This window comes from Ziziphus jujuba, chromosome 4, assembly GCF_031755915.1.
Source record: "Ziziphus jujuba cultivar Dongzao chromosome 4, ASM3175591v1".
NCBI lineage: Eukaryota > Viridiplantae > Streptophyta > Magnoliopsida > Rosales > Rhamnaceae > Ziziphus > Ziziphus jujuba.
The window spans coordinates 33,146,092-33,171,916 of NC_083382.1; the positions used below are offsets into that span (position 1 = coordinate 33,146,092).

The 25,825-nt window shown below is 33.6% G+C and overlaps 1 long non-coding RNA gene and 1 other non-coding gene across 2 annotated transcripts; both read right to left on the reverse strand.

Annotated features, from left to right (window-relative positions):
• Positions 1-624: 624 nt before the first annotated feature.
• LOC125421745 (probable LRR receptor-like serine/threonine-protein kinase RKF3) lies at positions 625-12,323 on the reverse strand. Its single transcript, XR_009638525.1, has 4 exons — positions 11,861-12,323; positions 11,186-11,232; positions 2,420-8,794; positions 625-2,373 (listed from the first exon to the last, which is right to left on the reverse strand). It is a non-coding gene; the product is annotated as a probable LRR receptor-like serine/threonine-protein kinase RKF3 (transcript).
• A 5,334-nt stretch (positions 12,324-17,657) lies between these two features.
• LOC107415158 (uncharacterized) lies at positions 17,658-20,869 on the reverse strand. Its single transcript, XR_001581212.4, has 4 exons — positions 20,662-20,869; positions 20,398-20,513; positions 18,402-18,449; positions 17,658-18,004 (listed from the first exon to the last, which is right to left on the reverse strand). It is a non-coding gene; the product is annotated as an uncharacterized LOC107415158 (long non-coding RNA).
• Between the last annotated feature and the right edge of the window lie 4,956 nt (positions 20,870-25,825).

A 25,825-nucleotide genomic window follows, 5' to 3' on the forward strand; every position in this document is an offset into this window, starting at 1 on the left:
TGGTAAAATGTGATTACCATAGGGATTTCGGTAATTATCGATGAAACCTACGGCAATTTTTCCAGCAACTACAAATTGATTACTGTAGTTTTCATCGGTAATTACCGAAGGTCCTATTATAATCAAATTTTTTTACTAATTTGAGAAGTTTTTCCGAACTTTTGGGTTTTTTTTTTTTTTTTTTTTTTTTTTTTTTTTTTTCCTGTTTAGGGTCATTGATGAATGTATATTTTGCATGTTGTTGCCAAAAACATACATTAGCGGACTCTTTGGAGTAAAAAAATATGTGAATTGATGTTACTGAAAGCGCATCGGTAATTTTCGATAGACCTGTCGGCATCGGGAATTACCGATGCACCATCTGTAATCATCTTTGTTTGAATTTTTATCACTATCGAGGGTCTTATTTTCTCTTATTTTGTTGATGGTTATCATTAGTAAAGCTAGATTCAGCACATTAAGATAACATTAATATAGGGTGCCATAACATTAAACATACGATCTACATTGAAAATTTATTAATGTACAACTCAACAACATCTTTTTTCCTAAACCAACTAATGTCTTCCGGGCGAAATAAAAGGTTTCCTAAACCATCCAAGTTGATTACTTAAAATTTCCTTATGAAGAGCCATGAAGATTACAAAAACAGAAAAGAATATGTAGCATATAATTATTACATACAACCCTATTATCTGGAATAGGGTATGAACTATGGTACAACTACTATGTTAGCATCTTTGCATTTGCAAATCATCAAACTTCCAAACACAAAATGGTTTCATTAAGTAAGAAATGACTCTCAACTAATAGCAAAAATTCTATACCCAGTTCACACTATTTCAATTCAAAGAATCAATTCTATAATGCATCTATCTTAATCTTTACAATGAAAGAAGCAAAGTCCAGACTCAAAGAACCCTGCAGTGTAAGCCAAGAAACAAACGAAGGGTAAGCATACAAATTAGCGGAGAGTGAAAACAAACACCACCAATTTAACTCTCATGTCAAGTTATACAAACCTCGACTTCTAATATTGGAGCCCGAACTCGCCCTTCCGACTATGACAGCTCTTCTACTCGGGAACTTGAAGTTTGTCTTTCTTCCTCGAGTTCCAAAGGGCGATCACTTTCATATGTATATGAACTATAACTTCTAGGACTCACGAGCGTACCCGAGCAGCTAGTGCTCACAGATCTTTCAACATCACTAAGCTCAGCTACCAGAGGAACGGGCCGTTTTGGAGTGGAGGGAATTGACATGTCCATTTCCAACATTTTCACAGCCTGATCCATTGTTGGCCTAGCATACAACTGCGGATGAGAATAAAGAACTGCAACTAATACATACTTCTCTAAAACCTGAGGTGGACCTTTGTCTGGCATATCATCTTCAATGACATCTAAAGCTTTGCCATCGCGCACTAATGACCAAGCCCAATTAGTCATAAGGGAGGGTTGATGTAACAGCCCAGTCCAGATCACCCGCATGCAGATATTGTCCTATTTGGGCTTGGGGAATCCTCTTACAACCCAGCCCTCAAGGGTTTAAAACGCGACTACAAGGGAGAGGTATCCACACGCTTATAAGCCATGCTTCGTTCCCTTTTCCAACCGATGTGGAATCTCACGATCCTCCCCCCTTGGGGCCTAGCATCCTCACTGGCACACCGATCCGGGTACTGGCTCTGATACCAGCTGTAACAGCCTAGCCTAGATCACTCGCATGCATATATTGTCCTCTTTGGGCCTGGGGAATCCTCTTACAACCCAGCGCTCAAGGGTTTAAAACGTGTCTACAAAAGAGAGGTATCCACATGCTTATAAGCCATGCTTCGTTCCCCTTTCCAACCGATGTGGGATCTCACAGTTGATCCTCATTACCAACAAGAAGTGCTTTCTTCCCATTTAGAAGCTCAAGAAGCACAACACCAAAGCTATACACATCACTTCTCTCTGTCAACTGTCCATACAAGGCGTACTCTGGGGCAACATATCCCATAGTTCAAGCAATGCTAGTGCTCAAATGTGTCATTCCCTCAGGTGTGAACTTTGCAAGTCCAAAATCCGCCGCCTTGGCTTCAAACATCTCATCCAAAAGTATATTATTAGCTTTTATGTCTCTGTGGATAATTCCAGGTTGAGCCCCATAATGCAAATAAGCCAATCCTCTTGCGGTCCCCAGTGCAATCTTTTAACGAATTGGCCAACTAAGTTTCTTCTCCTTATAACCAAATATATAGTCGTGAAGACTACCATTCTTCATCAAATCGCACACAATGATTCTCTGGTGACCTTCCATTGGAATTGTGGCAATACAATAACTTCTCAAAGCAACAAGATTGACATGTCTAACACTGGCAATTACCTCAACCTCATGAGCGAAGATTGACATGTCTAACACTGGCAATTACCTCAACCTCATGAGCGAAACTGGCATCCCCAGCAGCAGAACAATTGTTGAATCTCTTCAAAGCTACTTCGGAACCATCTGCCAGTACCCCTTTATACATATTCCCATACCCTCCCCTACCAATGATATAATCACTAGAAAAATTTCTAGTCGCTTTCTTAATCTCATCGAATGAGAATTTAACCAAATTGGTGCGTCCACTAATGGACTCTAAGGCAAAACCGAATCCCACCTCTCTACTACCCAGTCTCCTCTTCTTCATCTCGGAGCGCTGACGTTTCTTCTACCACCAGAACCCATCAATTACGAGCAACAATACAGAAACACAACAAATCACAACGACCACAATCATAGTCTTTTCATTCTTACTAGAGCTTTTGGACGTGAATCGAAGCGAGTACAAATACTTAGTGGTCCCTAAATATGTGGGTCCAAGATAATTCGTGAAAGCCCCAGCATAAATTGAAGGTAATGCCATGCAATCCGATACGTTTTCGACGAAAGGTCCGGTCAAATACAAAGCCTGAAGGTTGGACAAGCTTGTAGTGCATGAAGCACAAGGAAAGCCATTAGCGAGCGACTGGTTACAGTTCTGGATGACAGTATCGATCATGGATTTGGGAATTACGTGCTTGAATTCCGTCCTGTTGGTGATGTTCATACAGCCCTCGGAGATCCAGCTGGTCTGGAATCCGCACGACGATCGAATATCAAAATTCCAACCGTAATGGTTGAGTATGAGCTGGAAGACAGACCAACACGACTCGGAGGAGTTCAGTGGAGGAGCAAAGTTGTTTGTGCCCTGGAGATAGACAGACTTGACAAGCCTTAAGCTTTGAATCACATATTTGCAAGTGGTTGGGACATCGAAATTGGGGTGGCCAGCGTTTGAAGCCAGCTTCCGGATGATGGTGAAGTTGAGAAGGCATGATACGTTGCCGTTTTTCTGGGAGAACGATGGGACCAGCAAGAATAGAAGTAACAATGCATGGAGAATGAGGAAGAAGAACCAGAAGCGGGACATTGGCGTTGGGCTAGGGTTTGAGTTTCATGAAAAGGAAAAGCATGAGAATGGAGATGGTGGAGTAATTGGTGGTTGTTGTGCAATTGGCATTTGACTAAGAACTGAATCTTCAGCCAGCTAGTTTGACACTCCATTTTTTTTCCTTTCTTTTCTGTTTGGAAGAGTGGAAAAGTGGTAAGGAACAGATGAGAAAGAGAAAGTCACAAGCAAGCGGGGAATTTGGGTGAATATAGAATTAGTCTAGCAAACCATCCGCATGAAATCATTGCCAAATTAGACTTGGACTGATCAGTTCTAAGCCAAAACGCCTTGGCACTCTTCGTTGCAAGCATAAATAGAAAACCAACTAAGCAACCCATTAAAACAGCAATTGAAGATCTACCAAAACCATCAAGTGGACCAAAATTGAAATCCAGAACCAGAGGACTAATTAGGAAGCAAACCATATTCCCAGCTATGGCTCCCAAAGCCCAAAGAGAACATTCAATTGCTTCTCCAACCTCCTCGATGTAGATTTTTTAAAAGAAACCTTGGCGAGCAATGTCAAAAACTTAAAAGCACCCACAAATCCTAGTAGAATCGGAGCAAAACCGCCATTTGCTAAAGACCCAAATTCTTCCGATCCACCATTCAAGTATTTCTGAAGCAGCAAAGAAGAAATAACCACAACCGAGAAGGTAAAAGCATTCCGATACTTGTAGAAATAAAGGCCAGATTGAAGATGCGCATCGTCGAGCATTAGGCTGAAGATCTGAGCATTGCTTTCATCGAACTCAAACTTGTTGTCCTTGGATTTGGTCCTCTTTCTAATCTCATCATTGGTTTTGGATGAGAACCCAGAAGACGAATTGGAAGAGCCACAAAAGGTTTCCTTGTATTAGATCTAAACTAAAAGACATTTAGGTTTTTTAAAATTTTTTTAAGGGTGTAATGGATATTAAAAAGTAAAACAAAAAAGTTTACCAATACAAAGGTATATATCGCCATAGCCCTTCTAAAGAGGACATTGGGCCAAATTCCCCTTTTAATTTTTTGTTTATAGCCCAAATTTTTATAAGATAATTGGATCCAAAATTTTCAAGTATCTTTAATGAAACCCATTTTGTAAATGAAAGGCTCCATATCAAGCCCACTTTTGGTAATTCAAAAACCCTTTCCAACGATGTTCCAAGTTAGCATGTAAACAATGTTCATAGTTCTATGTTTGTTTTGAACTTATTTTCCTAAACTTTATTTTTTGGAGCATTTGATCTTTAAACTATTTTGATTCCAATTTTTAGCCATTTTAAGACATATAGTATACTTTTTTTTTTTTTCCCGTAAAACATGCAATACATTTACTAAAACAAGAAATCAACAAAATTACATGTCACAAGCATACAATTTTATGAGACTCCTTTATGTTACAAAAAGTATATTGCATGTTTTAAAATTGCTAAAAAGTATACAAAAATAGTTCAAGAACCAAAATACACTAAAAATTGAAGTTTACAGACCAAAGTGTCAATAAAAATAAAAAAAAAATTAAATAAAGACTAAAGTGCAACTATGGATATAATTCAAGCCCTAATAATTTGATTTATTTTATTTGTGTTTGATCTTCTATGGTCAAATCAAGTTTGAACTCTGATACTTTGTTTACATATGGTTTCATATCGATGAGTTTGAAAATAAGAGTTAGTGGGGAATATATGGTATGTTGTTTTTAATTATTTTTTCATGATGGCAACATATTGCTATTCATTCCAATAATGAATAAAAACAAAAAAGAAATATATTTCCAATTGACATATCAAAATTATCTAAATATACTTTAGACCAGTTAGTCGATAAAGTAAAATACAGGGCAAGACATTTATCTCCCGCGAATTAAAATGCCAGTTACTGCATAACCAATAAACTAAAGTACGAATAATGATTGCAATGAACGCCTTAATTAAACAAAATACCCATTATTAATCAAAACCAAGATATATGATTGTTATTGACAGTTGGTCTCCATTTTTATGACACTATACAAACTCAATGATAAACAGAGGACATGTAAAGAATATGACTTCATGAATTCAGGGCTGTCCATTTTTTTATTTTTTAGTTTTTATATTTGTTTATAGTTTCTTTTTGATGGAATAAGTTTCTTCATATTTTTTGAATCAACTTTTATGATAAAGCAATGTATATTAGAGTCCATTTTTAACAAATTTTGATAATTGGATTGAATCATATATATAAAATTAAAGAGCAAGTAAAACTCATATGAAAATTTACGTTTTAATTGAGAAGAATAACTCCCAATCAAAAAAAAGGAAAAGGCTATCTTTTTTTATTTTTTTATTTTTTTTATTTTTTTATATTTACCATAACATTAGTATTCGGTCAATTAAATCAATATTTAAATCATAAGGTCCCGTGACCTGGCTTTCTGCAATTAGTCAGACATTGAGTATGAATCAGCACTATCTATTTTGTCAAAACCTTTTTCAATATTTTTTTATTTTCTATTATTGTTGCTTATTTTTTTATTTTCTTATTATTATTTTTTTTTTCTGGGGAAAATCTAAGCTTATAAAAGATGAATTATTAATTTTTTTTAATTTTTTTCCTAACATTTCTTTTTATATGGTTGCCTTTTTTTGGGCTCTGCCTTCGGGTCTTCCCTTCACATCGCCATCTCTTTTACGCTATGCATTTTAATTATGTGTGTTTTCTTTTTTTCTTTTTTTTTTTTTGGTGTGGTTGAAGTTATTAAAGTTTAAATCAGATTTTTTTTTTTTTTTAATCTTTCGATACCAAATTAAATTGCTACTTCTTGTAAACATTTAAATTTATGTAAAGTGGTGGGCTATCATTTTTTATATATTTTTGTCTAACAGCATGAAATTCATCAAAACTTTTAACCAATCTATAGGAAAAAATAAATAATAAAAAAAGGTAGAACTGTTAAGAAGATGTTATAGTTATAATTGATTTTGGTTTCATCAGATAATCAACATTAAAAAATATATATTTTCCTAGAAAGTTAAAGAGTTAAATTAACTTATGAGGAGATAAAGAAAATTGAGAGAGTGAGAGAGAACAATGTTTGTTTAAAGCATAACACAGAGGCAGCAAGACAGCACCAAATTAACTAAAATGAACATTCAAACGTGATTATAACATACATAATACCAAAGCGGAATGTGACAAATTAAACAGCAGGGAAACAACCAAAGCAAAAGCTTACAAACATTGCCCAATATTTCTCTAGCTGTATAAATATATGTGAGGCTAGCATCAAGTCGGTCCTGATGGCAATATACACGGTCCAAAAACGTGAAAAAAAAGCTGGCCTTTAAATTAAAAACGGATGGCTCATATCACCCACAATCTATACGACGTCTCTTTGGACACCCACAAAATCCACCCACACTCCTTCCATGGTGGATTCTTGGATCTCACACACTCTTCATCTCCACCACCACCACCCCACTACCACACACAACAACAACAACAACAACACCAACAATGACAACAACACTACCCCGCTCATGGTTGGCCTCGACATTGAGTGGCGTTCCGATTTCAACCCCCAGATTGACAACCCCATACCCACCCATCAGCTCTGCATCGCCGATCGCTGCATCATCTTCCAGATCCTTCGATTCCAAACTCACTCATTAATTTTCTTGGGAATCGAAGTTGTGCGTTTGTGGGTGTTGGGATTAAAAACAATGTGGAGAAGCTTCTACTGGATTATGGAACACTTCCAATATATATGTATAGAACACTTCCCAAATTCTCATTCTCTAATTCAAGAATCTCACTGTCACCGCCACCCATTATCATCATCATTGTCAGCTATAAAACCAGTAATACTAAAAAGGTGGAAGAGGAGGAGAAGAGGAAGGGAAGGAATGCGAGGGAGCATTTTTGAGAGGGAAATTGAAGGTGTGATCTGAGCAATCCATTTTTAATCTAAAGGCCAGCTTTTTTTCCACTTTTTTGGTCCGTGTATATTACCATAAGGACCGACCTGATGCTAGCACCACTCATTCTCTCTCTCTCTCTCTCTCTCTCTCTCTCTCTCTCTATATATATATATAGCTATAGAGATGGCTTATTGAGTACAGTTGCAACTTGCAAATAGAGATGGGCAAAATCCAATCTAATCCAATCCGTTCAACCCATCCAATCCAATCCATTTTTAATGGTTTGGATTGGATTTTTACATCAATTGGATTGAATTGGATTGGTTATGGATTGAAAATATAAATCCAATCCAATCCAAATAATATATTATATAATTAAAAAATTATATATATTTTTTATTTTTTCATTTTTATATATAAATTTTAATATTTTTTTTTCATTTTTATATATTAATTTTTAATTTTTTTTTTCTATTTTTATATATTAATTTTTAATATATATATTTTTTTACATTCGCAAATCCCAAATCGATTCTTAAGTGAATGAATTTTGATGAATGTATTATTTTACATTATTTGTTCTAATAATTTTAATTTGATTTTGTAGGAGTGGAATGATGACATTAATGCTTACTATGTAATAAGTGCATGATGTATATCATTTGCTACATTTTCTTCTTTATTTTCCATTATAGACTATGTTATATTATTCTAATTGTATTTTATGTTTGGATAATTATAATTTATTAGTTATATTTTATATTTGAAAATTTTTTTATTTGTGTTATATATTTATAAATTAGTAAGTTTTAAACCGATCAACCAATACAAATCAAACCGATAATATATGATTTGGTTTGGTTTGGATTTAACATTTTAATTGTTTCGTTTAGATTACATATTAGAAAAACCGATAAGTATGGATTGGATTATATTTCGGTCCAAAACCGAACCAACCCAATCCATGCCCACCCCTACTTGCAAATGAAGATGGAAACATTACTGATGAGGAAGTACAGGAACCGTACAATACTATTGTACCTATCTGAGAAATAATTACCCTTGACGGGTTTGGAACTATCCAAGTAGTCTTTGAGAACTTGAATTCCAAAAGTTCCATCTTCCTCCTAGAAATGGAAGGCGTCTCCAACTTTATGATTAATTGCCTTAACAAAATCACGCCATCCCTTGGACTGAAACATGGGCTTCTTGTATCGACCGGGCCGAAATGACAGCTGGAATTTGTTTCCAAGGTGAAACTTTGTTTCTTTAAAGTCTGTTTTGTTTCTGCTGCTGCTATTATGAACCAATGTTTACAGGAATATCAACATCTGATTTATTAGAACGAAATATTACGGCCATGGAGGAGATGAACAAGAAGATAGTGATGACCTTTGCCACAGCAATTGCAACAGCTGCTTTAGCAGTTCACTCATTGGAAGAAGCAGAACTTCAATATCAGAAAACAATGAAGGAAAGTCTCAGAATCTCGAGGACCAACACAAAAACCAGAAAAGATGGCATGCCAAAATCTGGTATGGTAACCAGGAGACTCTCAAACAAGGAAGCAAAAGGTGCTGGTAATTGTTGACGGTAGAGATTTATAGGGTTTAATTTCTATCTTCACAAAGTGTTTGGTAGAGAATTTTTAAGTTTTCCCATTTTCTAGGTGAAGTTTCAATTATAAGGTTGCTGGGTCTGATCATAAGGCATCTGAAAATACCTTTCCTAACCGGTATCCAAGCTGGACATCTTCTGTCCGAGCAGATAGAAACCAAAGTCAAATGGGGATACCATCAAGACAGAATGGTGTAAGATCTAAAGCAGATGTTTCGGAGATAGCTCAGATGGAAAAGATTAGGAAAAGGTAAAATTTAGTTATTTGTTTTGGTGTTCAGTTTGCTAAGATGGACATGTTTACTAAATTTTGGATACCAAATGATGTAGTACTTAGCAAAAACTAAGTGGGTCCCCCAGCAAGCTAATAAAATTATGTAATTGGTATATGAAATTTAGTAAAGTGATTAGAAAATTTTTCATCCTCAATAAAGATACACGAAAAAAAAAAAAAAAAAAAAAAGGAAAAAGGACATTTATAATGGTAGTTATGCCTTATGAGCATATAATTTCACGTATGAGAAAATGAAATCTACAATCTTGCTTGGGAGAATGAGAAAAAGATGAAAGTCAAACTAAAGAACGAAAGGACAAAGGTTCTTTTTACTTCAACCAACTTCTGTTTTTATTATTGAAAAACTTTGAATATGAATGCATAAGCACTTTGCTTTTCTTTTTCTTTTTTTTTTTTGTTTTTTTCCTGGGGATTTTAGAGCATATTAGAGCAGAGAAGGGCTCAAAATCAGAGACATTACCAAAACAAGATAGCAAGGATAGATGATATAACAAAAGGAGCAAGAGCACAAATTGAAGACAAAAGAAGACAGAAAGAATCTGAGGTGAAGGAAAAGGCCAAGAGAATTAGATCTACAGGCAAAGTTCGTGTTACATGTTTCTGCTTCACTTGTTACTAGGACTGGGATTCACTGATTTGAGATGCTTTGCTAAGCACAATAAACAGAAACACTGAACTATATCCCAACTAGATTTAGTGTAAGTGAAATTACTGGTGGAATATATTTATTATTGATAATGTAACACACATAATTAATATACATATCAGGACATATATATATTAAGTTTTTTGATCATGTAACATAGAAAAGTTCAATGTCACACATCAAGATAACAATATTTTTAATTTGGCCCTTTTCGATTCAAGTGGATTTAGTTTGAATAAGCTGAAATATTAACTGTAGTATTTTACCCTGATGGCAAGTCGAATAGATTTGAACTAGAAGTTGATGTAATCTTCTTTCAGTGTTGAATTTTAAATTTAAAATAGCATATATGAGCCCCTGGTTATACATATTGCTAAATTATAAACCAGTTGTCATTGGTTCATGTTGCATAATATCCATTCCTTAATTATACCTATACTAGAGAGCTAAACAAATATTTTCTCCTTTTTCCGAAGTTAAGTGGCATGGAAAAGGGTTATTTACAGGATTTTCTTTTTGCCCCATATTTTCTTTGGAAGAGGGTTTTTGAGGGATTAAGGAGAATAATGCAAGAAATAGACAGAATAGCAACTCATTGATCCAAACAGCTGATACATATGCATTGAAGAGGCATATATTGAAACTCTAATTAAAAACCAGTTCAAATAGAAGTAAAATCACAATTTAAAGAAGACAAAATTTCCTTTACTTATTCTCACTTCCTCTCTCTGCCTAAATAAAGTTTTTAGCTTTCATCCTCTCTAAGCCTTACAACGGTATTCATCTTAGATTTTATTAATCTTAGTATGAAGTGGATTGAAATGGACAATTCTTATGTGAACTAAATTAAGTAGAAGAATATAAGCCCAAGATCTTGATTTGGATATCTTTAGATGGGATTTGTTACTTGATAGTTTCCTCAATTTTGAGCGCAAAGGGTGCATTACCCATGGCCATCGCATTGTATGAGATTAGCTCCACCATAAGACAATATAGTATCCCTATCAATTGTCACAATTCTAGGCTTTCTAGCTACAAGTCTACAACCTCCTCTTATATCACAGTACCATCAGATAGAGATTATGTCTCCTCCTACATTAGCATTCTAATCTGTGGTCATTGTCACAGCCTACTATGTCCAAAATTGTTAATATACACCACTTTCTAATAGCTTAAGATCTTGGTTGTCTATTTGGCTTAACGTTCAAATCCTTCTAACCCTCATTTCTAGTAATGTCCTGTTATGCACTTGTGAAGGGTCCAAATTCTTTCAGTAACTTTACCTGATCACTTGAAAAAAATGGTATTGCAGTGCATTTGGCAGACATTCCTACAAACAAAACACGCAGAAGAAAACTTAACTATCACTACAAAGACATTAAAATTTTGTATAAAGATATATTTATTATGTGACAGTTTGCATATTTTATTTTAGAAACTGATTTTCACTGAAATAGATGGAAATCTGTAACACTCCGATACATTGCTGATATATAACTACACATAAAGAACCAAATAAGAGGCAAAGACAATATCAAATTCTTAACCACAAAAGAGTATTCTTTGATAAACAAATTTGGAGCGTACTTAGAGCTTCACTATCATAGAAGACAAGTTCTAAATGTGAATACGACTGCTGTCTGCTAGTAGATCTTATCAGCAAAGCCTTGAGGCCAAAAACGAGAATATATATACACGCACGAGGAAATAAGAAAATGTGAATGTTCGTTTGTGCAATATTCAGGAACAATCAATTAAAATTAAATCGATGCTAACAAACTTCCATTTGGTTTCCCTTTAAGCAAATTGGATGGCCAAAATGAACGACGCTCAGCAAAGCAAAACACTAGCTAGCAATTAACATCAAGCACAACTTTTTTCAAATTGATTTTCCAACATTTTTCCAAGCAACCAAACAGACCAAAAAAAATAAAAAAGCAAAATTTATAGAAACTTACAGAACGACATTCAGAGAATTTGGTGACGCATTCAGCTCCGACAAGAAGCATTACCAGACCCGTCTTACCTTTCCTTTCTTGCCAATGCGCGGAAGAATTGGAGGGCCTTCGAAAGCCCCCTCGCCGTGGACCCGAAATCGAAGCCTTCTTCGGCGAGGACATTGATGATGTAGTCGATTATAGGCTGATCCATGTCCTGTGCTCGCCGACCCAGCACTTCGTGGACCACCGAGCTCGCCGATTATAGGATCTTGGCAAGACGTGGGATACGAGACACGGCGATTCCAGTACCCCAGATTCGGCGGAGGTTTGGTGATCGGTAAGTTTGCAGTGACGGTCATCTTCTCCAAGTCAAGGGAGGAAGCAAAAGGGTAGGAAGAGAAGGTCGGCAAGCGAGAGGCAGAGGGAGAGGAAGAGGGTGAGATTAAAATTCTAAGGGCGTTTTCTATTAGATATATATACAGTGGTTGATTTGGGTTTTAATTACCAAAACGACACCGGTTTAATATTTTAAATATAATGTGAGGGTATGTCTCATATAATTAATAGTTGTTAATTAAATAATTAAAAAAAATTAACGAATCGCAAATTGAGAGAGAGAGAGAGAGAGAGAGAGAGAGAGAATAAGATTTGGTTAAAAGCACACAGTAGCTAGTCCTTTTATTAATATATAGAACTGGAACAAAGACGTACGGTTTGTTGTGGAACACGACCAAACAAATTAATTAAAGAAGCATACAGGAGGGGAACAAGGCGACTACTCACTCAGCAATTAAACATAGCCAAATTAAGCAACTACAATAGTAATTTCCAGCTAGGTAGCTAGCTAGTTACATACAAAACTAACATGATCACCAAAAGCCTTTGAAACACTAGTAACTAGATAGCTAGCTAAGGGGAATAATTAACTAGAAAATGCATATTAAAAATTTTTAATTACTTCCCATGCATATGCATATATGAATGCCATGCATGCATAGAAATATTTAGAAATTATTTCATGAACTTATAATTCCCCTCTCATTTGTTGCGTGGATTATGCCGGAATATTATTATTGCGGCCGGTAACGCGAATTCCGCACAGTCCGTTGTCCTCTATATAGAAATGGATACGGTCTCCAATTTGAAGAGCATTCCTCCTGACGAATTCAAGCCAACCGCGAGACTGAAATACAGGCTTGGGGTGGTCACCTTTACGGATCCAGACGACGAACTTATGGATTTCGCCATTGTTGCCGTCAGTTACTTCAAGTTTGTGACCAATCTGCAGATACGAAAGATTGGCTTTTATAAATCCTGTTGGAACTGACAGTCTCTGCGTTACATCGGTTTCTGTCAGTGTTTTTTCGAATGAACCGATTATCTTCGATATATATATATATATATCTCCGCTGCTTTCTCTAATTTACTTCCATATGCAAATTGTGTGATCGCATTCGTAAATATTTGATCGTATATTTATAGGCGCTAGCTCAACTTCACCATGCGGTTTGGTTTGCCTTTACAGCAATAATTCATCACTTACTGCCATCGGCTTCTAGAAGTATTCAAATAAAAATCAATATATCTAGCTACAAAATTAATTAATTTGTTTTTCTCTCGTTTTATTCTTCTTGAACGCGAGATATTGCATAATATATTTCACAATGACATGTCGTTTTCCTTCTTTTTTATTTTTTAATTATTAAGTATTAGTGAACAAAGACTAACATAGTCAAAATGATTACATTTGACTCTTGATACTAAGAGTATCAATTGTCAGCTTTATAATCTCGAGAGTACGAAACTGCTTGAAAAGTGTATCTAAAGCCATTTCACTTTCATCTAATGCTCGTTGTCTCGTAGTACGTGCTAGTTGCAGTCTCCATGCAATTTTAAAAGCAAAAGAAAAAGAAAAAGAGAGAGGAGAAAGATTGTGTTTTTCTTTTTTTTTTTCGTAATAGAGAAAGGAGAAAAATTATTTGTGTTTTAGGAATGCAAAATTAATAAATTGACTGCGGATCTAAAGGAAAGGGAGAGACCAATCTGCGCATCTTACGGAAACAGAGTCTGATCAAGCCATCAGAACACACGCATGGCCTATAACATTCCAATTTCTTTTTTTTTTTTTTTTTTTCAAAAACAAGATCTTGTCCGGCTGTCCCACCAAAAATCTCGTATGCATGTATGATTATAGCTTTCCAACTAAGACAATAGTAGAAGAAAAAGAGTGAGATAACGTACACATGGCAGGGACATTCTGATCTAGTCATCAGAAATACCAGCATAGCATATAACATTCCAAAATTTTGTTTTTCTTTGAAAAAAAAAAAAAAAAAAAGATCATACTTTTCGAACTTAAATGTAGCTGGATGTTGACTTTCCGGCTGTCCCACCACAAAATTTTCAGTGTACGATTATAGTTTTCCAACAAGTTTATTACTAATTAAAAATCATGCCCACGTATACAAATTTGTAATGAAATAAAAATCATGCTTTGGTCTATTTATTTATTTGCATTTCTTAATCTTTTGATGAAGATCAAATAAATTCGCTTTTGGCCGACCAACTTTTAGATATGGATATGATCAGCACGTGCTTGGATGACGAATTCGATCCAAGATATTAATAAAGACAGTAATTATTAATTAAAAAATAACTGTGAATGCCTTTTTAGAATTGACATATATTGTATATGTACAATATGGTAATATAATCGGAAATTAATTATAGTATTCCATCATCTAATCCGTTCATTTACATATTGGATCAAGTCAAAAGTTCAATTGAAAATGAATTCCAAGACCAAAATTGACTCTTCCTCGAAAACAAACTATTCATGATTTTACATCCAAAAAAACAAAATGTAAGATTTTTTGGAATTTCAACCTAAGTCATGCCAATCTATTGTATCTACAAACATACATCTATATCTTCTTTTTTCATTAAATTATTGCAGCATCTCCAATGACATGCCATTAGCCAAATAACTTTTTATTTTATTTTTCTTTTTCTCGCTCCAATTCAGCTTTGTATATATATATATATATATATTTTTTTTTTTTTTTTCTTTTTCTCGCTCCAATTCAGCTTTGTATACTTTGCTATGTCATTTTTTGACAGTCCATTATAACAAAGTCTATGAGGCCCACACCATTTGTCGGTTTGATTTTGATTTTCACTTTTTATAAATTGGCATAAGATAAAATTAAAGTGAGAGTTACAGCAATTTAAATCAGAGCTTGGGACCAATTTTATTTTTTAGCATTTGTATTTAAAAACCAATGTTAAAATTTGGTACTTACTATTGAAAAGCTCAAACTGATGCCAAATTTAAAAGTACATATGCCCAAACGCTTTGCCATCAGATGCTCTAAGTCAAGAAACCCCACGCTAATTAAAAAAAACTGAAGGCCCCACAAGCCTTCGACTCGTTTTCTTCTTGTGTTGTGTGGGAAGCACATGCCGCTTTACATATATATTGTCTACGGCATATTTATGATGCTGAAAGCAATTTGTCAAAACATTTAGACCATTACAATGTTTCATTAATTAATTTTTTTTTTTAAAGAAAATTGGCATTTAGCTAATTTTTTTAAAAATAATAATAATATATAGAGATTTTATAATCAATAATACTAAAATCATCCTACAAATGAAAAAAATATATTGAATCTTTTTACGATGCATGGTGCATGATTCATGATGCATGATGCATGATGTATTTGTTCCAACATTAATTGGTGACGTTATTAGCATATCTAGGGGATGTTTGGTACGCAAGACAAGGTTGGACTGGACTAGATCAGATAGGATATGTATGGATTAAATATGATCAGACAGGAAATAATAGCACAGTTCTGTGTTTGATATAATTCTGGACTAAATGGTGAACTAGTTGTCCCATATTTGGTGCAGGATCGGATTGGACTGAATTATTTTATAATTATTTAAAATAATTATTTTTAAAAGTGAAAATTTTAAATGATAGATTTATTTTTGCAAAACAAAAATATTATATTTACATACAAAATTTAAAATTTTTTTTCTTTTTTTTTTTTTGTTACACCTACAAATTATGCGAAACCCCTGGAAGAATCTTATGAAATATCGATATATTATGTAATTCGTGTAAAGTAACTAAAGTTAGATGTAGAAGGTTTTTTACTCTTCAAAGAGGCATAATTGATGGTTGACTGTTGGTATTCATGCGTTAATGGCATATGTGATGCCTATTTCTTTTCTATTTCAGGTGCGATCAAACACTTTAGGAGTTGTTGGATTCCTAGGAGATAGCAAGCAAAAAAAATGTTGCCATAACAAGGGCACGCAAACATGTAGCTGTTGTTTGTGATAGCTTAACAATATGCCATAACACCTTCCTGGCAAGGCTCAAACGCCATATCCACTACTTTGGTATGGTTAAGCATGCAGAGCCTGGCACTTTGGTAGGATCAAGATTGGGTATGAATCGAATTTTGCCGTCCATTAGCTAAATTGCATTCATGGGCCCCTTAACACACTTTCACATTTTTTCAAGTGGAACATTTCCTGGAGGACCACGGAAGTACAGATGCTTCTTGTGCAGTTGTTTTATTTCTCTGGCAGAGTAACAAGTATAGTAATTATGTAAGCATCAAAAATTTTTTTTTTCCCCTTTTTTCCTTTGTATATATACAGAACAAATTATTGATTCCTAACTTGTATATATTTTCAAAACCATTGTATACTAAGCAAAAATTCACAAAATTCAGTTCCTAATAGACAATTCAACTGACAATAGTAATCTTACTCTTTAAATTAGGGACTAGATGCACATCCTTCAAAAATTGCTTACCAACGCATAGAACGAAACATTAGAAAAGTAAATTGGCTAATCTCTTTCAATCTAGTGATACACAAATAATAATTAAATAAATCTTGGAGCAAAGCAGGTCAGATGAATGATTAGATCAATTTAGAACCATAAAAGGCATGAGTTTAGTTTCAACATTGGACATTCAGTAAGCAAATCAATCAAGAAGTTCTGCCTGCGAATGTATATTCCCAATGCTCTATCACTTCTCAACAACTCCTTCATTTGGGGTTTTGGTAGTCACCTGATCAATTGAATGCACTATGCTCTGAAGTAGGGGTGGGCTCGGTGCGGATCGGTTCGGTTTTATGGACTTTTTAAAACTGAACCGATCAACTCGGTTTGGATTGGATATGAAACCGAACCAAACCGACCGCCACGTTCAACCCGAAACTGAATCAAAGCGATGAGCATTGGTCGGTTTGGGTTGGGTTAACGGTTTAGACCAATTTGGGCCTCATATTGGCCCTTGACCCAATTTTTTTTATTTATGCTATTTTGAGATAGAAATTGTATACATTGGGTTCAAAATTGTATAAAGTTTTTTTAGGCCTTTTTAATTATCAATCTTCAATCGTATTCATGCATTATATTTTGAATTAAGTATTTTTTTCAAGCTATTTCCTAAATTAAATAATTTTAACATACATTCACCTAGTAAAAATACCAAATAAACTAACTATTAACTACAATACAACATAAAACCATACAACTACAATACAAGTGATATAATACAACATAAAACCATACAACTACAATATAAGTCTACAACTACAACCTAATTATACGAATACATCATACACCAACAATATATTCTACAACAAATCTACAACCATTATTAATTATAAAATAGAATACAACCCATATTTGAAATCTTAAATTTCAAAATGAACTTATAATTAACTAAACTAACATCCATAAAAATAAAAATTATTTTAGAAAGTCTTCTTCCACACTCTTCAATTCCATTCTCATAATAAATAAAATAATAGTTTTATTTTATAATTATATACTATATTTATATATAAAAGTAAAATAAATGTTAGTTTAATTGATGATCGGTTTGGTGCGGGCTGGGTTAGGTAAAATTTCATCCAACCCGCAACCCAAACCGACCGTTTTGGTTTTTTATATATTTAACTGAATCAAACCAATTAATAAGTTAAAACCAATCCAAACTAAACCAAATATGTCGGTTTGGTTGGTTTGGTCGGTCTAGTTCGGTTTTTGCCCACCCCTACTCTGAAGCTCTTCCCATATGGCTTTGTATACCATTCTTTGCCTATTTACAGCAGATTGGCCCTCAAAAGCTGCAGAGACGACATCAATGTTGCAGATTGCAAAATATGGCAGATAAGTATAAGAGACATAAGAACATGAAAATTTAGAAGCGTATATTAGACTATCATATATATATATATATATATATATATCAGTTGTCTTACAGGGAAGCAAAGAGTGGAGCCAACAAAAGTGCAAGATCTACAGATAGAAAGCTTGACTAAACCCATATACTCAAGTAATTATATATAATAACACAAAAAGATAAATCTAAGGCACATTTCTTACAGATAAACAGGCACAAAATCACAAAACATATATATAGCAGACAAAGGTCTCAATTTTTGGTATATGAAGAATTTTAATGTGCCAACAAACATGTAAAATAATTAACAAGTACAAATACAAAACAAACAAAAAACTTACAATGATTGCAGCACCTAAACTTTGTATGGTGGGAAGCACCTTTGCAGCCTACGATATTAAACCCCATTTATCATCAACAATTCAGAGAGAAAAACAAAACACGCATTATATAAAAAGAAATAAAAACCACAAAGGACCAACTATACATACACGATTTTGTTTAATGGCATAAAGTAGTACTAGTCCTTTTATAAGTGAAGAGGACAACCATATACCTATCAAATAGTAAATTACATACATAGAGAAAATGTAACAACTATTGACAAAACAATAACAATAACTGCACTACACCCTCATGCTGACAAAGGTTTATCAATGCAACAAAAAAGGGGTTGTGCTATGTGTTTTAAAAGGTATACATGGCTTGATGAATGTCTATTAGCAGTACGTCCTCCTATATATGCCTTCCAACTATAGAATCCATTTTTCAGCTTGTTAAATATATATGAGCCCAAAAGCATTCTTGTTTTCCAAGCTTTTGTTCATAACTAGCAGCTCCAAACCCCTAGCCCACCATATAAATTTGCATATCCAGCTACCCGAATCTGCAAAATTATATTTACAAAGACATAATAAAATAACCGAAAGACACACTCTTCCTTTACAGAAATCTATACTATCTACAAGATCCTTTACACCCTGCATTTTGCAACACAATTTTCAATCTGGCATCCATCACCAGCTCGTCCATTATTAACAGAAAATTGAAATAAGATAAATCCATCTAATTACCATAACACAAATTAAAAAATACACAAAATGCTCAACCAAATTGAAATCATTTCACAGAAATAAACACGTTCCAGAAGCTACAATTCTTCAAACAAAAGACAAAATTATGCATCTCAAGAAAAATTTGCATTCTCACCAGATATAGAAAGAAAAAGTTTACTTCTGTATTAGTTGTAGCAGTAAAGACAGTTGAGTCCTATTTATCTTCTTAAGCATTATTTGATCAGGCCTTTACTCATGCAAGCAATAAAGAGTCAGATATCAAGGAGTACAAAACAATCCCTTCGATTTTGCACTAATAATCATAAGCCAAAATTGATTTTGTGCACTTGTTTCAACATGCAATTTTGAAAGAAAGGTAGATGTCAAAAATAGAATGCCTTTTTATTTTTTTAATTTTTTTGATAAACGATGATACAGAATGCCATGAATGGACAATGGAGTTCATATTCATAGCAAATATGCAATTTTATTATAAACCATACATTTTACCAAAAAAATGTAGATAACAATTCTAAGCAGTTTCAAATTATGTAAATTGATGAAAGAGATTGACAAGTGTAGCAGTGAGTAGTAACATGGGGTAGGAAAATGGGACCAGAAAAGCACGAAGGAGATGGAGAACCAGAACTAGAGGAATTGGTTTTTGAATGAAAACAGAGGAATAATTCTATATTTCTTGTTAATGGTAAATATACAGCAATTCTATATTGCTTTTTAATAGTAAATATCAGCTTTTTCATCACCGAATTGGTCATTCTATCTGACTTTTATCAGCGCAGACAATGGAATTCCATTGCTTCGAATCATAAAAAGAAGCGCATTAGGCTAATTAACCACCAACTTCCTTGGCAATTGGTAAGCCTTTGGCAGGAACACAAACAAAGGCATACAAACTAAACTATGAACCAGAAAAAGAAGGAATTGTTTTTTGCCTAATTTACAACAATTCCCTCTCTTCTAGTGTTTCAAAGACATACAAACTAAAATATGAAATGACATAACTATGAAATGAGTATCTATAGAACACATTTCAGATGCTAATTATTCAAGTGTCTTTGAAACACCAGACACTAATTTTTCTTCTTTTGCTAAAGCTCAAACGCCAGAAAACTAAACTAACTTTAGATTTAATGACAACCAATTTCAATTTTACAGAAATCAAGAAACAGAGAACAAATAACTTCTTAGAAGCATTTCGTCAAACATATAGCAATCATAGATGAGAAAAATTGACTATAATGGCAAAAATTGACTATCTTACCTTCCAAATTTGCAGTAGTTTGAGATGGCTCTCTATATTTAAGAGTTGTAGATGTAGACCACAAAATTAAGTCTTCTTCCTCATAAATCGAAGCCCTAATTTTGCAAATCGAAGCCCTAATTTGTGCAGATAAAGAAATCAAATGCAAAACGAAGAAGAAGAAGAAGAAGAATGCAGATGAAGAAGAAGAACACAGAAGAAGAAGAAGAAGACATTAGATCGAAGAAGAAGGAAAATAAACGGTTCGAAAAAGGAGAACAGTACTCATCGGGGGTTTCAAATCGGAGAGACGTGGAGAACGGTCCTGCGAGAGACACCTTCAAGCGAGAGAACGACAGCTACTTCGCAGAGAGCAGGACACAAGTGACCTAAGAGTTGAGATTGGTTAGGTCAGTCCCTTCCAGTGGAATAAGCTGAGCAAATGGGATAAGTTATCCCATTTTCTAATTTTGCTTCCCAAACAGCGAATTGAGACTGTGGTTTGTCTTGACGTGGCCAGTCCAATGTAACAAACACACCCTTAAAGACTTTGTTGGGCTACCTATAGTTGTGGGTTTGGTTCACTTGCTTCACAAGTTGGATCCAAAAGTTATAATTTTTATTTAAAGTCCATGTTTTTTTTATGATAATTGGATTCAAAATTTTCAAGTATCTTTAATGAAACCCATTTTGTGAAGGGGAATTTTGCCTAATACCCTTATTTTAAGGGCCTTAAGGATACCCTTATTTTAAGGGCCTTAAGGATATTTGCCCACCTCTTTTTTATCTTTTTTGTTTTTCCCCTCCATATCAAATTTAACCTTAATAAAAATAAAAAATGACATACATATCCCTTTATTTTATTTTTCCCTTCGTCCAATAACCACGACCAAAAAGAATCTATGTTGTTTCTCAACCACTGTAGCACTATGTTCTCCCCTGTTTTAGGTGATGTTACTATTTTTGCTGAAGTTGCCATTGTTTTGGGCTTGTTGTTGCTGCTGGTGCTGCTGTGTTGTTGTTGCTGCTGCTGTGCTGCCGTGCTACTGCTATTGCCGTGTTTCTGCACTTCCATCAATAATCCATCAATTTTGTTGAATCATGTTTATAAGCGGAAAGTGGTTATGGTATACGTCTTGCTTTTGTTTGCTGTATTATACTCTGGCTCAAGTGGAAATGAAAATGGAATTATAAAAAAACAGTTAAATCTATCTGTGCATATATTTGATGAAATGATGATTTGTTCTTGAATAGAATATTTGTTTGGTAATGTCACTTCTCCTAGTCCAATTTTTCTTCTTAGTTTCTACGTTATTGGATTTTAGCCATGATGTTTTACTCCATGGTAGTAGGTTATACTTGTTTATTAGAATTGAAGGCTGCACAAATATTTTCATTTATTAGAAAAGGAAAAGATAGGATTGTGTTTTAGATTTTAGCTTCTATTCATGCATTGGAATAGAAGCCTATAAATGGATGTGTATATATATATATTTATAACCTCACATATAAAAGAAGCTCTGAAAGCATGGCTCCCAGCTATCCAAAAAGTGCACCAGATGCGACATATTACTTTAATGCAATGGAGACCATAGCCTTTTACATACTGTAAGAAAAATTAAATGTTTTATATTAGTTTAAGTTGATGTCTGTAATTGAATTTTATTCTTAATAAAATAGGATTCTGTTACTAGTGGATTGAATAGCAAAACTCACATGAAGTTGATGCTTAAATGGATGAGAGGAAGGAAAATGCTGAGGCTTCTCTGCAACCATGTTGGTTCGAGCAAGGAGCTTTTACCATCTCTACCGGAAGAAGCAAACAATTGATCAACTGAGAGGCCTGGTTAGCATGGTATGTTGAACCATATTGGGTCATCTAAATAATATGTGGACAGGTTGTTCTCAATTCGAGCAAACTTGAATTCGAGTTTCAATGTTATATTTTTCAGTTTAAGTTTTTCTGGGAAGAGCAGGATTCCATTTGTGGATTTGACCCTCGGATGAAAATTGTTCAAATCGTATGCTGTTTATTGAAACCATTATCTCATTGTGATGTAAAAGTTGTCAGAAAAATAATTTTACAAGTTGATATTAATTTTGGCATCCTAGCAAGTACCTTCAATATCCTTGATTGTCAGTAAATAATAATAATGAAGCTGATTGAGCAATTAAATCAATTTGTCATTCTATAATTATTCTCTTAATTATTTAACATTTTCTTTTAAACTGTAGTAACTAGCCAATTTTGAGGCGAGAACACCGTTTCAATCTATCCACTTTAAAAGAGAGTTTTCTGTATCAAATACATGATTACTTTTCAACAAAGTAGGTATTATTCGAGCGGAAAACTTGGGACCATCATCTATTTGTGTTTAGTTCTCTTTCTTATATTTTTTATCGTTGAAAAAGGTTGCATTCAACATATTTTATTGTTCGATACATAATTGAAAAGTATTTGTAATGAATTTCCACCTAAAACATGTTAAATCTAACTTTATTAATGATCCTCGACAAAAGAATCCACAAAAAGATCAGAAAAAATGAAAAATTTTCAAATAAAGTTGATTACCAATGATGCATCGGTAATTACCAATGAAACCGATAATTACCGATGTCAACGGTTTCATTGGTAATTACCGATACCCCGTTGGTAATTATAATTTGTTATTTTTTTTCATTCCGACAACTTCGATGACGTGTGTTTCCACCAAGCATATACAAAATCTAACTTTATTAATGATCCTCAACAATACAATCCACAAAAAGTTTGGAAAAAGTTAGAAAATTTCAACCAAAGTTTATTATCCACGGGTCAGTAATAATTACTGATGAAATTGTCTGTAATCCATATTAGGAGTCCATATGCTTACTGGAAAAATCATCGATGGTTTCATCGATAATTACCGAAACCCTGTCGGTAATTTCAATTTGACAATTTTTTGAAAGGAAATCACTACAATTCCATCCGACAACTTCGATAATATGTGTTTCCACCAAGAACATGTAATTTCAATTTGACAATTTTTTGAAAGGAAATCACTACAATTCCATCTGACAACTTCGATAATATGTGTTTCCACCAAGAACATGCTAAATCTAACTTTACTAATGATCTTCAACAAAAGAATCCACAAAACGATGGTCAAATTGAAATTACCAATGGGGTTTCAGTAATTACCGCTAAAATCGTCGATAATTTTTTTAGTAAGCATAGGAACTCCTAATAAGGATTACCAACACTTTCATCGGTTATTACCGATGACCCCGTTGATAATCAATTTTGATTGAAATTTTCTAATTTTTTCCAAATTTTTTGTGGATTGTATTGTTGAGGATCATTAATAAAGTTAGTTTTTGCATGGTCTTGGTGGAAATACACATTATCGCAGTTGTCAGATTAAAAAAATGTGCAAATTGAAATTACCGACAGGGTTTCAGTAATTACCGATGAAACCGTTGACATCGGTAATTAGCGATGCACTATTGGTAATGAACTTTATTTGAAATTTTTCCACTTTTTTCAATTTTTTTGTGGATTCTTTTGTTGAAGATCATTAATAAAGTTATACTTAGCATGTTCTTAGTGGAAACACACATTATCGAAATTGTCAGATTAAATTGTCATGATTTCCTTTGAAAAAAAAGTCAAATTAAAATTACCGACAGGATTTCGGTAATTACCGATGGTACTGTCAGTAATTTTTCCAACAAGCACATGGGTTTCTAATATGGATTACCGATGGTTTCATCAGTAATTACCAATGATCCGTCGGTAATCAATTTTAGTTGAAATTTTCTAATTTTTTCCAAACTTTTTGTGGATTGTATTGTTAAGGATCATTTAAAAAGTTAGATTTTGCATGTTTTTTTGTGGAAACACACATTATTGAAGTTATCGGATTGAAAAAAAATGACAAATTGTAATTACCGACGGGGTTTTGGTAATTACTGATGAAACCGTTGGCATCAGTAATTACCGATGCACCATCGGTAATCAACTTTATTTGAAAATTTCCACTTTTTTCCTTTTTTTATGGATTATTTTGTTAAGGATCATTAATAAAGTTATATTTAACATCTCTGTAACAGTAAAAAAAAATATTATTAATAAAAAATAATCGTGCATATATATATATATATATTTTATATTTTTTAATGCTTAAATATAATTATATTAATAATTGTGAATGTACCTTATGAAAATATAACATATATTTTAAAAATGTTTATACTTTATGACAAAAAATATTAACAAATATTTTTTTATTAAGATGCAGTTTGACCGAGATATGGTTTTGCTCCTCCAACCGAGAATGAAGAAAGTAAATTTTCCATTAAGAAAAATGAAAAAGAAAAAAAAATTGCAAGTATTTGAATGTTACAAAGGGTATAGGTGATTCAAGTAGCTCATATTAGAGTACAACTTCAATAATGACTTAATCCTTGCTATTGAATTGAAAGGTAGAGTTCATAGATCCAAGAAAATCATGTTGCACTGGAACCCTCTGAATCAACCTTTAAATAATTCACCTCATAATCAACCCCTTCCACATAGGTATAGTTTGAATCGATTGAGGATAAAGCAAGTATAGTTACCTGCCATACCAATGAAAAAACATGTTATCTCAGTGGCAGCATATAAAAGCCAAACAGATGCAAGAGAAAGAATTTTTGTAGCTTGAACATAGTAGAAATTCAGTAACGTTAGCATGCAACCATTCACATTTTGGTATTTTCCTCAAGAATCACACTAATTTTTATTCCATTATAAAATAATTTAAAAGCCATATAGGATACTCAAAGAAGCTTATGTATAAATGCAATTGAGAAGCACAGTAGAAATTAGAGATGATGATATGTTGTACTCTAAAAATGAAGATTATGTTGCACTCTAAATTGTGTGCATCTATTTGGTCATTTGTGAAAGCTCCTTTCTCTTAGAGAGAGAGAGAGAGAGAGAGAGAGAGAGAGAGGTGAAGCTATTCTTCAGTAATAGGCACCAATAAGATGCAACTATCTGATAAGAGCTTTTCTACTGTTTTAGTTGCATTTATTAATATCAACAGAAATAAATATTAATTTAACATAAGTAACAAAGAAATGTTTAAATAAGGATTCTAGTAGACTTAAAAGTCAAATTACTTGGTACTAGGGGTGGGCATGGATTGGATTGGTTCGGTTTTGGACCGAAATACAACCCAATCCATACATATCGGTTTTTCTAATTTACAATCCAAACCAAGCCATTAAAGCATTAAATCCAAACCAAACCAAACCATTCATGATTGGTTTGGTTTGAATTGGTTGATCGGTTTAAAACTTACTAATTTATAAATATATAATACAAATAAAAAATTTTTCAAATATAAAATATAAATAATAAATTATAATTATTCAAATATAAAATACAATTAGAATAATACAACATAGTCTACAATGGAAAATA